This window comes from Enhydra lutris, unplaced genomic scaffold (assembly GCF_002288905.1).
Source record: "Enhydra lutris kenyoni isolate GAN:26980312 unplaced genomic scaffold, ASM228890v2 scaffoldscaffold26, whole genome shotgun sequence".
In the NCBI taxonomy this organism is placed as follows: domain Eukaryota; kingdom Metazoa; phylum Chordata; class Mammalia; order Carnivora; family Mustelidae; genus Enhydra; species Enhydra lutris.
Window position 1 is genome coordinate 1,250,185 of NW_019154110.1, and position 12,651 is coordinate 1,262,835.

Consider the following 12,651-nt stretch of genomic DNA (forward strand, 5'->3'; position numbering starts at 1 on the left):
CCCTTTTCAGATATAGGACTCCCATCTTGAAGCTTATTTCAGAAAATGCCCATGTGATCCCTTGCCCCAAGTGCCAACAGCAGATGCAGCAGTTGACACGCTGTAGGGAATTTCCAACTGCTGGGCAGGTTCTGAAATCCAGACACGTGCTGTTCACACTTTGGCTTCTGAAGCAAGGATCAGCAGTTGAAGAGGGGAGGGGCTGGCAGGGGACTGGAGGGAGAAAGATCTTACAAGGCCTGCCCCAGGCTTATGGCTGTGTCAGCTTGCTTCATCCCTTCTCCAGCTGGCGTTGGCAGGGTAGAGTAAATCACTGTAGAGTGGTTATGAGCCAAACTCACTGGGGGCTTCATTGAGGCACACCTGTGACATCATCCTGTTATCACTGCTTGTTCTGCATAACCTCTTTTCACCTCTCCCCTGAGAAAGGGTGATGCCCAGAACTCATGTCAGGGCAATGAGCAGAGAGAAATGTTTGGTAATCATTATTTTGAGATGCCTGCTAAGGACACAATTGCAGGCTATTGACACATTCTTCAAGATTTCACTTGGAAGAGAAAATTGTCCTTGCAAACATGGCCTTCATACCCCATAAACTTCTTTTTAAACTCTAAGAGAAAGACAATCCAGAAAGACTTGAAACTCCTAAGTGGTCTCTCTTGATCCTCCCATCTCTCCCTCTGAACACACACACACACACAGCTCTCTATACAGCAGTGATTCTTTTAAAAACATCAGATCATGTCACTCTGTTTAGAATCCTCCACTGGCTTCCCATTTCAGTCAGAGTAAAAGCCATAGTCTTTACAAGAGAACTCCCCCTCCTCCCCGCCCTCCCACGTCACCTCTCTCTGACCTCATTTGCTGCTACTGTTCTCCCCCTGTCTTAGTGTGCTTCAGCCATGCTGGCCTTCTTGCAGGTCCTCTGATAAGCAGGGATTCTCCCACCGTTGAACCTTTGCATTAGCGGTTTTCTCTGCTTGGAATGCTCTGCTTCAAGCTTTTTGCATGGCAAATACCTCATCTCCTATAAGTCTACTGAAATAATACTGCCATGATGCCTACTCTGATCATCCTATTAACACTGCAGCACTCCCATCCTGAACTCCTTGATTGCCTCTATCATGCTCAGTTTTCTTTTTTTCGACAACTTGTATTCTAAATACTAATTTATTTTTTTTTTAAAGATTTTTATTTATTTGACAGATTGAGAGAGCAGGAGAGCACGAGCAGTGGGAAGGGCAGAGGGAGAGGGAGAAGCAGGCCCCCCGCCAAGCGGGGAGCCTGATGCAGGACTCCATCCTAGGACCCTGAGATCCTGACCTGAGCCAAAGGCAGTCACTTAACCAACTGAGCCACCCAGGTGCCCCAGTAACTTATTTTTTGTGCATATGTTGATTACTCATTTTCTCCTACTGCTCCTCTGTTAGAATGTAAACTTCCTGCAGTTAGGGATCCTTGACCTGTTTTATTCATTGATGTTTTATGAGCCTCTAGAATAGTGTCCAGTGTGCTGTGAGTTCTCAATAACTGTTCAACAAGTCAGGCTGGGCAATGCAGATTGAATAATAAGGCCAGGGGCATCTGTTATCTGGGGTCATCGCTCATAATCTCATGATCTTTCCCCTTTTTTTGGTATGGTGACATTTTAGAAAATATAATTTCCAAATACAAATTTTATATCCTGACATTAAAATACATTAAATGTGTTTTTGTATATACTGCTAATCCTGGAGTCAATGTCTTTGGGGCTCTGCAAAGCAAAATTTCTTGGAGAACTGCATAAGTTCTGTCCTTTTTCATCCCCTAAATCTTCCATCATTTATTCTCTGTTCTTTCTTCCTGCACATAATAGTTTTATTTCTCCTTCCTTACTCATTTACCATATTTTTACTCTCACTTTACTGGAGCAATTCTGTCCTGTTTACTTAAACTAAGTAATATTTTTAAAAGATCTAACATTTTGGGTTTTGTTGAGAGTACCAAAACAAATAGGAAAAAAAAAGCTGGAAACCACCTGTAAACTAACTTCCCAGCAATGACATTCATTCCTATGTGTATGTGTGAATTCAAGTTCTTTTTTTTTTTTTTAAGATTATTTATTTATTTATTTGACAGACAGAGATCACAAGTAGGCAGAGAGCCAGGCAGAGAGAGGAGGAAGCAGGCTCCCCGCTGAGCAGAGAGCCCGATGCAGGGCTTGATCCCAGGACCCTGGGATCATGACCTGAGCCGAAAGCAGAGGCTTTAACCCACTGAGCCACCCAGGTGCCCCTCAAGTTCTTTTTTAACACAGTTGAAAAAACACTGAATATAAAATGTTTGACTCTACTGTTTTCACTTAGAGGTATTCAGTTATAAAATTCTTTATAATTGTGTTTAATAGCTAAATAACGTTCTCATATGAATATGTTAACATTCACTTAATCTTTACCCTATTTTCAGACATTTTTTCCCACTTTTCTAGTATTGTGAATTATGCTGTAATATCTTTGTACATAAAACCTTTGTCAGCATTTCATATTATTTAGAAGCTCGGTTGTTGGGTTAAAGGGTTTGAAGTCTTCTAATGCTTTTGATACGTAATGCTGGATTACTTTCTTAAGAAGTCAGTGTTTGAGAATGCCCAGCTACCACCTCTTGCTGGCATTAAAATGGTTTTAATGTTTTATAGTCCTTGGCACAATGTAGACATTAGTATATTTGTTGGATAAATGATAGAAGAAAACCCATCTTTTTTTTTTTTTTAAATAGACTTTCTTTTTTAGAGAAGTTTTATGTTCATAGCAAAATTGATTAGAAAAAGCAGAGAGTTCCCCTATATCGCCTGCCCCCAAACATGTACGATCTCCCGCATGTCAACATTGGGAACCAGAGTGGTACATTTGTTATAGTTGATGAACCTATATGGGCATGTCATTGTTACCTACAGTCCATAGTTTACATTAACGGTTACTGTTGGTCTTGTACATTCTGTGGGTATTGACAAATGTATAATTAGATGTATCCACCATTATAGTATAGTATAGAAGAATTTAACTGCCCTTAAACTCCTCTGTGATCTACCTGTTCATCTCTCCCTCTCCCTAACTTCTGGTAATGACTGATTTTTGTACTGTCTCCATAGTTTTGCCCTTTCCAGAATGTCATATAGTTGGAATCATAAAGTATGTAGCCTTTTCAGATTGGCTTCTTTCATTTAGTGATAAACATTTAAGGTTCCTCCGCATCTTTTCATGGCTTGATAGCTCATTTCTTTTTAGCAGTGAATGATGTGCTGTTGGCTGAATATACCACAGTTTATTTATCATTTAACCTATTGAAGGACATCTTGGTTACTTCTGAGTTTTGGCAATTGTGAATAAAGCTGCTATAAACATCTGTATGCAGGTGTTTTTTTTTTTTTAATATTTTATTTATTTATTTGACAGACAGAGATCACAAGTAGGCAGAGAGGCAGGCAGAGAGAGAGGAGGAAGCAGGCTCCCTGCAGAGCAGAGAGCCCGATGCGGGGCTCGATCCCAGAACCCCGGGATCACGACCTGAGCCAAAGGCAGAGGTTTTAACCCACTGAGCCACCCAGGCACCCCATGTATGCAGGTTTTTATGTGGACATAGATTTTGACTCATTTGGGTAAATCCCAAGGAATGAGATTACTAGATCGTTTGGTAAGACAATGTTTAGTTTTGTAAGAAACTGCTAAACTCTTTTCCAACTTACCTTGTTTTAAATTGCACATCTTTCGGGGTGCCTGGGTAGCTCATTTGGTGTAGCTTCCAACTCTTGATTTCAGCTCAGGTCATGATCTCGGGGTAGTGAGATTGAGCGATTGAGCCCTGCATCAGGTTCTGAGCTGGGCGTGGAACTGCTTAATATTTTCTCTCTCCTGAACCATGAGAATCTGTGGACTCTGAGAAACGAACTGAGGGATTTTTTGCGGGGGGAGATGGGTGAGCCTGGTGGTGGGTATTAAGGAGGGCACGTATTGCATGGAGCACTGGGTGTTGTACATAAACAATGTATCTTGGAACACTGCACCAAACACTAATGATGTATTTTATGGTGACTAACATAACACAATTAAAAAAAAAAAGGATTCTCTCCCTCTCCCTCTGTCCCACCTCCTCCCTGGTCGCTTGCTCGCTCGCTCTCTCTCTTTCTCTCTCTCTCAAATAAATAAATGCATTTCTTTGATTATTGGTGAGAATGGACATTTTCTTCCCTTTTCTTAAAAACTGTTTATAGGGGGCGCCTGGGTGGCTCAGTGGGTTAAGCCGCTGCCTTCGGCTCAGGTCATGATCTCGGGGTCTTGGGATCGAGCCCCGCATCGGGCTCTCTGCTCGGCGGGGAGCCTGCTTCCTCCTCTCTCTCTGCCTGCCTCTCTGCCTGCTTGTGATCTCTCTCTGTCAAATAAATAAATAAAATCTTTTAAAAAAAATTAAAAAAAAAAACTGTTTATAGTTCTGTGTAGCCTTATTCTTTGCTCATTTTCCCATTCCAACCTAGTATCTTTTGTATCAATTTATATAAGCTTTACAGATGGTAAATATAGCAAGTCCCTTCTATGTTCACTGGCAATTTTATTATTTGTGTTTGGTTTTTAAATATGTTTATTGTTTTTTTACTGTATAAAAATTTTAAATATTTATTTATTTTTAAAAGATTTTATTTATTTATTTGACAGATCACAAGCAGGCAGAGAGGCAGGCAGAGAGGAAGGGAAGCAGGCTCCCTGCCGAGCAGAGAGCCCAATGACGTGGGGCTTGATAACCAGGATGCTGAGATCATGACCCTAGCCCAAGGCAGAGGCCTTAACCCACCGAGCCACCCAGGCGCCCCTTAAATTTTCATTTAGTTAGAAATGTCATTCTTTATCATTTGTAATTTATTCCATTGCTCTTAAGCTTTATAAGGTCTTTCCACTGGGGAAGTTGTTTTTTAAAATTATTTTTATTAACATATAATGTATTATTTGCCCCAGGGGTACAGGTCTGTGAATCATCAGGCTTACACATTTCACAGCACTCACCATAGCACATACCCTCCCCAACGTCCATCACTCAACCACCTTATCCCTATCCCTCCACCCCACAGCAACCCTTGTTTCCTAAGAATAAGAGTCTCTTATGATTTGTCTCCCTCCTGATCCCATCTTGTTTCATTTTTTAACTTCCCTACTCCCCACAACCCCTGCCCTGCCTCTCAAATTCCTCATATCAGAGTTATCTTTCTCTGATTGACTTATTTCATTCAGCATAATACCCTCTGGTTCCATCCACGTTGTTAAATGGCAAGATTTCATTTCTTTTGATGGCTGCATGATATTCTATTTTATATATACACCACATCTTCTTTATCCATCCATCTGTTGATGGACATCTAGGTTCTTTCCATATCTTGGCTATTGTGGACATTGCTGCTATAAACATTAGGGTGCATGTGCCCCTTCGGATCACTACATTTGTGTCTTCAGGATAAATACCCAGTAGTGTGATTGCTGGGTCGTAGAGTAGCTCTATTTTCAACTTTTTGAGGAACTCCACTGGAGAAGTTTTTTTAACTAGCTCTGCAAATACATTTTCATTTCCATCAGCTGGAGGGAATTCTAGCACTATTTGTTAGGTAATTTCATTCAGTTGGAAAGAAATGTGAGGAACCCTGTATGCTTAATAATGTGACAACAACACTGTGAGAGTGGGGGTTCGAATCCGTGACCCTGAAATCAAGAGTCAGAGGCTTAACCGATTGAGCCACTCAGGCACACCTGTGAGATTAGATCTTTTGCATCAGATATAAAAGTTCCTAACTAGCATGGGGCGCCTGGGTGGCTCAGTGGGTTAAGCCGCTGCCTTCGGCTCAGGTCATGATCTCAGGGTCGTGGGATCGAGCCCCACATGGGGCTCTCTGCTCAGCGGGGAGCCTGCTTCCCTCTCTCTCTCTCTCTGCCTGCCTCTCTGCCTACTTGTGATCTCTCTCAGTCAAATAAATAAATAAAATCTTTAAAAAAAATAAATTAATTTAAAAAAAAAGTTCCTAACTAGCAGATTAGCCTGGTGTATATATTACTTTGAGGGAGGTAAGGTTGGAGTCATCATGAACTGCATTGTCAGGGTCAGACCTTGTACTTCACCTCACCTCATCTTGGGTGGAAACTTGCCAGCTGGGAATAGTTTAAGCTCGGAAAGTTAGCATGGGTAAGTCAGTGAATAGTCGTTTTGTCCTGCCATTTCAGGCAGGAAAGACTACGGTTGCTTTTTGTGGCTCTCCTACTTTTCACTAACTAATGAATCATCTGTGCACTTATAGACTATTACTACTGAGGAAGTAACGTCTTCAAAGGACATTTTTCTTTTGGAGTATAAAATACTTGGGAGTAAACCATCTTTTTTTTTTTTTAATATATTTATTAATTTAATAGAGATCACACGTAGGAAAGAGAGGCAGGCAGAGAGCGGGGGGAAGCAGGCTCCCTGCTGAGCAGAGAGCCTGATGCAGGGCTCGATTCCAGGACCCTGGGATCCTGACCCGAGCCGAAGGCAGAGGCTTTAACCCACTGAGCCACCCAGGTGCCCTGGGAGTAAGCCATCTTTTAAGCTGAGTACCAAGGGAGTAAGGCTGTGCCAGTAGGGGCCTTTGATCCACCAGTGCATGGGGACCGTACTCAGCCGGAGACATTTACATACAGGTGTTTCCCATATCTCTGATGGCCCTTTTCGTTGGTTAGTTTTGGCTTTGGCGGTTCTATGGAAGGTGTATTGAGAGTAGCATTTCTGCTGAGCGAGTCAGTGTACCTGACTGTCCTAGGCTTAGGGATATACAGAAGAGTAGAGGATAATGAGATATTTTTGAAATTTCTTCAGTTTTAAGGAACTCAGAGAGGGATAGGGAGGGATAGGCATGCTGCTCTGTATGGAGTTAGGTCGTGACATTTCTATTTCTTGGGTGATTGATCTTGGGGGTGTGGTCATCTGCTAAAAATGTGATCTCTCTTTTCTCTGAAAGTCATGTGGTATTGTGGTTATGAACTTTGTAATTAATCACATTTGTGTAACATTATACATACATTTATTTAAAAAGACTGATGGATGTACTTCACAACTTAATTATGATTCTATAGGGTGGTGGAATTTAAATTTTTCTTTTGTTTTTTCTTTTTTGTTTTTCCAAGTTTTCTGTAATTACAATATTTTTGTAAGAAATATATTTTTAGAAATTGTAATGACAAAAAAATATTTGAAGTTAGATAAAACTGGGTTCTAATTCTGATTGTGTTATTTGCTGTAACATACAGATTACTTAACCACTTCTCAGTCTGTTTCTACTTCTAGTCCCTTGTGCATAGAAGACATTTAAGAAGTAGTAAATGAGTTAAGCCTTCTTATGTGGTCTGTACACATACACACACAGGAATATTACTCAGCCATCAAAAAGAATGAAATCTTGCCATTTGCAGCAATGTGGTTGGAGCTAAAGTATATTATGCTAAGCAAAATAAGTTAATCAGAGAAAGATACACCATATGATTTCATTCATATGTGGAATTTAAGAAACAAAACTAATGAACAGACAGGAGGGGGAAAAAAAGAGAGATGGGAACAAACCATAAGAGACTTGTAATGATGGAGAACAAACAGGGTTGATGGAGGGGCTAGATAGGGCTAGATGGAGGGGGATGGGCTAGGTGGGTGATGGGTATTAAGGAGGGCACTAGTTATGATGAGCATTGGGTTTTGGATGTAAATGATGAACAACTGAATTCTACTCCTGAAACCAATATTGCACTCTCTGCTAATTAGAATTCAAGTAAAAATTTGGAAAAAAAAAAAAAAAAAAAGAATTTCAACCTTTTTGCTATGCTATGTTTGCCACAGATTTGTCAGTATTTCTCATGTTCCCTTAAGGGAAGGTGGTTTTCTCTTTTGAAGTTTGAATTTCAAACAAAGCAACTTGGTTTTGAGGGTTTACCAACTGTCCTTTCTTTTGACATTGCTAATTCTTTGAACTCTCTTCTTTCACTCCAGAGGAACCAACAACTTGATAGGTCAAATAGAAAATATTCAGCTATTCTAGAAAATGCAATTATTTTGTCTTCATAAAATGCATAGATCTCTCAACTAGAGTATGTACTCCATGAGGTCAAAAGATTGTATGTTATTTTATCAAATCCCTAACAGTGTTCAAGGTAGATTTCAAAATTAGGTACTTAATAGATAATGGTTGATTGGTTAACTAACTAAGGGTCTGGGATTGTAAAAATGAGTTTAGACATATAAGAAATTATATTTAAATTATACTTATGTGAGTTTACATATAATGAGTTCAGGCATATGAGAAATTATATTTACATTCTTTTAAACTGCCTTATGCAAGCTCCATGATGATAAAGCCATCAGAGAACTCTCTGAGATGGTAATGCTACAGGAGACTGCTTTTCTAGCCCCAAACTGTGGGGGTTCTTCCTTTGAAGACATTAGAAAGCCAAATTTATAAAGAAATTCCTCTTAATTAACTAATATTCTTTAGCCGCTGATGTTCCTTCAAAAGGGAGACTGGAACAGCTTATTCAACCACTGTGGTACCTGCTGTCGGAGTTCTGCCCTTACTTTGAGGCCCTTAAAGGCAAAGAGAGTCCTGTTAGGAAGTGGTAGAAATGCCTCCACATATGTGTGCTATTTCTTTAAAAGAAACTCTAACGGAAGTGATGCTGTAGGGAACATCTGCACTTGGGGCTGAGTGGAGAGAGCGAGATGCGCTGCAGCTGGTGGAAGGGCCTGGCAGGCTGAGGCGCTGCTGTCTATTGGGGTTTACTTCTGTCTACATTGAAACATGGCTTGGGAGGGGGTTGGTGGCCTGCCGCCAGCCTCAGTTAGCCTGCCCTTCTCTTTCCTCTTTCCTCCTCTCTACACCCCCCGCCCCAACTCCCCTCCCTCATGCTTTAAAGTCACATTTCCAGGCCAGACGTAGAATTAATCTCTGGGCACTTCACATTGCTGGCAGCTGAAAGCAGGATGTGGGATCTTTTTTTTTTTCTCTTTCTCTCTCTCTGCGTCTTGGCTGACTTTTTTACCTCTCGAAGAATTTGGAAGGCCGTGAGATCCCCCCCCCCCCAAGTACTGTGGAGTTTTTCAGCACGCTGATCACCCTGCTGCGGCTTCACCCTAATAGACTTCATATGTTGATGCAGTTGACATCAGTATCAAACTATTTTACATGTGATCTGGTGTATTTCCTGAGGAAATCTGCAAGATATTTATTAAGAACTAATAAAATAAACCTCTCCATGAGTTTTTAGGTAGTTTTCAATTTTTCATGTCTCTCTCGTTTCCTCTTATCAATGAGCTGCTATTTTCTCTCTACTCTGACCATCACAAAAGGAAACAAAAATAAATGTTTTAAACTGTTCCTGAAGGGACAGAGAGAGAATAGTTCTGCCATGATGTATCAGCCGGGGCTGTATTTTTAGTGCAGCATTGTAGAAACTAAAAATATCCTGTTATAGTGGATCCTTTTTATAGGTCTGTATGTGTGTGTGTGTGTGTGTGTGTGTGTGTGTGTGTGTGTGTGTGTGTGTGTGTTTTATAATGTTGTATGCACAAGTGCCTTTGTGCATCGGCAGCCGCTCTTCCCATTACAGCTGGACTCCATTAGTCCTTGAAAATTAATGTAATCCCAGTTAAGAAAAAAATTAATTACTCTACCAGAGCTGCGTTTTATCCAGAGCTAGTGTTAGCTCCCTAGCTGGCAGCTTAGTTTGAGAGGCTCCAGGGGCCTATGGAGTTGTGGCTTTGGTATCACAGCATTTGCTGCTGTGTTTTTCCTGTTGAGAGCATTCCTCAGTTCTTTAGGGTGAGACATGTGGCACACAGAGAGTGACTGCAGACCCCTCCACCTCAGTGAAAGACCATGTTCTGTCCTGGTCATCCCTCAAAGGACTGTCTGCTACAGGTTTAACTCACCTGCCAGAGCAGGTTTTCTTATCAGGATTCTTTTAAAAAGAGATTCTTTGGCAGTGGTTGATTTTTTTTTTTTTTTAGTGTTCTCTGGAGGAGAAATAACATTTGTCAAAGTCCAAGAGATGCATGGGATTTGCCTAGGAGGGTTCTTCGTGGACAACTAAGAATGAAGGTTACATTTTGTCCTTACTTTTTGTCTGAAGTTGGACTAGTCTGCTTAATACACACCTCTTATTATAAATGAGGATGTCAGAGTTGACTGCTGGCTTCCAGTCAGACTTCTCAGCACCAGCCTGGATGAGGGGCTGCCTGGCTCTGTGTGTGAGTAACGTCTCCAGCTTTGTAATCAGTGTTCCGGGATGAGGTGCAGGGCATAGCCCAGAAGTTGTTGTTGTCCGCCTTGCCTTCATGGTACAGCTCATGTGCAATTAGTTGCCTGCATTTTGTTGTTGTTGTTGTTTGTTTTTCCTCCTTGGAGTCTAGACTGGTGTGGAAGGGTAGAGTGGGATAGGTGGGAAGGATGGTTGTTTGTTTCCTTACTGGTCAGACTCTCCAGGCTTTCCACTGAGAGTCCGGCCAGGGTCCATCTGTGTTGGACTGCAGTTCTCTTTTTGTACTGAGCTGGGGCGTGGGCAGCATAGGCCTGTGTAACTCGTGACAGGCCTCCCCAAATCCCATGATGGCATGCATCCTCCCAGTGCTTTTCGGAACAGGGTTAGTGCCCTTTTGTTTCTTTTTGGACATGGGCTCTGCGGCTTGTCCGGGGACCTCATGTTCTCCTCTGCTGGTGACTCCAGGTCCTCCCCTCATCCCCTCCCCATCATCCCCTAGCTGACAACTAGTTGAGCCCTTGGCTTCCTGTACTTGATCCCCAGGCAGTGTAGTTCAGTAAAAGTAGTAATTAGGCCTTTTACAAATTTATTTTATTAGTGAAGAGAGTTGGTAGGTAATGGGCTGTAACTCTAACACAGCCAGTTTAGAGATTAATAAAAAATTTAAAAAGAGCAGTTTTTACCAGAGGCAGTGGGCCTGTTATTTTGAGTTCTCAGCTGAGCCGAAATCAGAGCGGCATGGGACCCATGGCGGCCTGGCTGCTGGGAGATGCAGAGCCACGTTCCTTGTTGTTACAGTCTGTGCAGTGCCCGTCCTTGAGGGTGTTTTACGCTGGCATTGGAAAAAAGGAAACCTTGTTTTCCAAGAACTCTGCTCTCTCTCAGCTTGATAAGCATTTAAAAATAAAAGCTGCACAATTGAAATTGGCAGTGCATCCTCATTCTTTTGTCTCTCTGTTTATTTTTTTCCCTCATCCCTCAACATGTGTGCTACAGCCCATGGTTATTACACCCTCAAGAATGATGGCCTGGAACTCAGCAAACTTGCACCAGGGTCTGCCCGCCCTCCACTAGGCTGTTTGAAGCTGGCTGAGACACCAGGACCCAGCACTGAGAGGTCTGGTGGATCAGCCTCAACAGCTCCATCTGTGGCACATTTCCCTTTTCCCCTAAAGCTGCTGCCTGGAATTTTTAGCTTCTCCAGAATCCTGATTGTCAGCTCAATCTTTCTTGTTAGTTTTTGCAGTTAACTTAATTGATTTGTTTACCTCTCCATTGGAGGAGCTCGAAAAGAAAGTGCTTTGGCACTAACCAGGAGCAGTCCTGGCTTTTTCCAAAGATTTTTGTGAGCAAAAATTTTAGAATACCAACCCAGGGAGGAAAAAAGCTCCTATGGCTTAGGCTAGGGTGATGGTAAGTCCCGGTTTGCCCAGAAATAGACCCTGTTTATGAATTATTAATAGCACACCTTTTCGTCTCACAAATAGCTCAGTTTGGGAGATAAACTTTACCATCACCCTAGCTTAGATGAATTTAGCAAAAAAAACAAACAAACAAAATAACTCACTCACTACAAACTGTTAATACTTTGTCCGGAAATGTAATGGCTTGTAAGCCTATGCCAAACCCTGCCCTGAGCATTGCATGCAGATTCCACTAGAGTCATGCACATGTGACCTCAGAGAGAATTGCCATATCTCTGGCTCTGTGAGTGAAGACTGGCCTTCCTGCTTGAGTAGGGCCTGGTGAAGCCAACTTTGAAACACCGTGTCACTTGTTCTAGCATTTCTGATGATCACTGCCTAGTTGGTTGAGTCAGAACCTGGAGTGAGTTTTTGGTGGGGTGTGGCTTCAGGTTTGCAGACTTCCCGGTTGATGCCTGTGAAGGGTTGGTGCCTGATGTAACTAAATAGGGTGTTACTTCAGGTTAGTAGACCTTGTTTTTGCTTGGCTGGTTGGGCTGAACCTGGTATTACTGTTTCCCAAAGAATATTTTTGGTTTGAAAACTGAAGGTCAGCAGTTCGCAAGTGCCGCACCGAAAGCCAACTCTGTGGTTTGTCTTGTGCCACTGGGCCAGCAGCACTGCAGCCCTGATCGATTGATCTGCAACAGTCTGAGACCATGAACAGCAACTGCCAGACAAAACTCTATCTCACCCCATTTCCCTATCCAACCTGTCTCCCTGCCCAGATCCCCTTTCTTTTTCCTTGTATGTCTGTCTCACTCTTGGTTATGTATTTCACTTTTTTGAGTCTATCTTTTTCCATCTCCTTGTCTCTTTCCATAACAGTTTTTAATAATGTTTTAGTTAGTTCCAGCCTTTTCCCTGAATGGATCCCATTGGAAAATGCATTTGAAAGGAAA

The 12,651-nt window shown here is 41.9% G+C and overlaps 1 protein-coding gene across 1 annotated transcript in view; it reads left to right on the forward strand.

Moving 5' to 3' along the window:
* Positions 1-12,651, forward strand: part of LOC111151251 (SMG6, nonsense mediated mRNA decay factor) — a 241,550-nt gene that overhangs the window by 70,997 nt on the left and 157,902 nt on the right. The gene's annotated exons all lie outside the window — the stretch shown is intronic.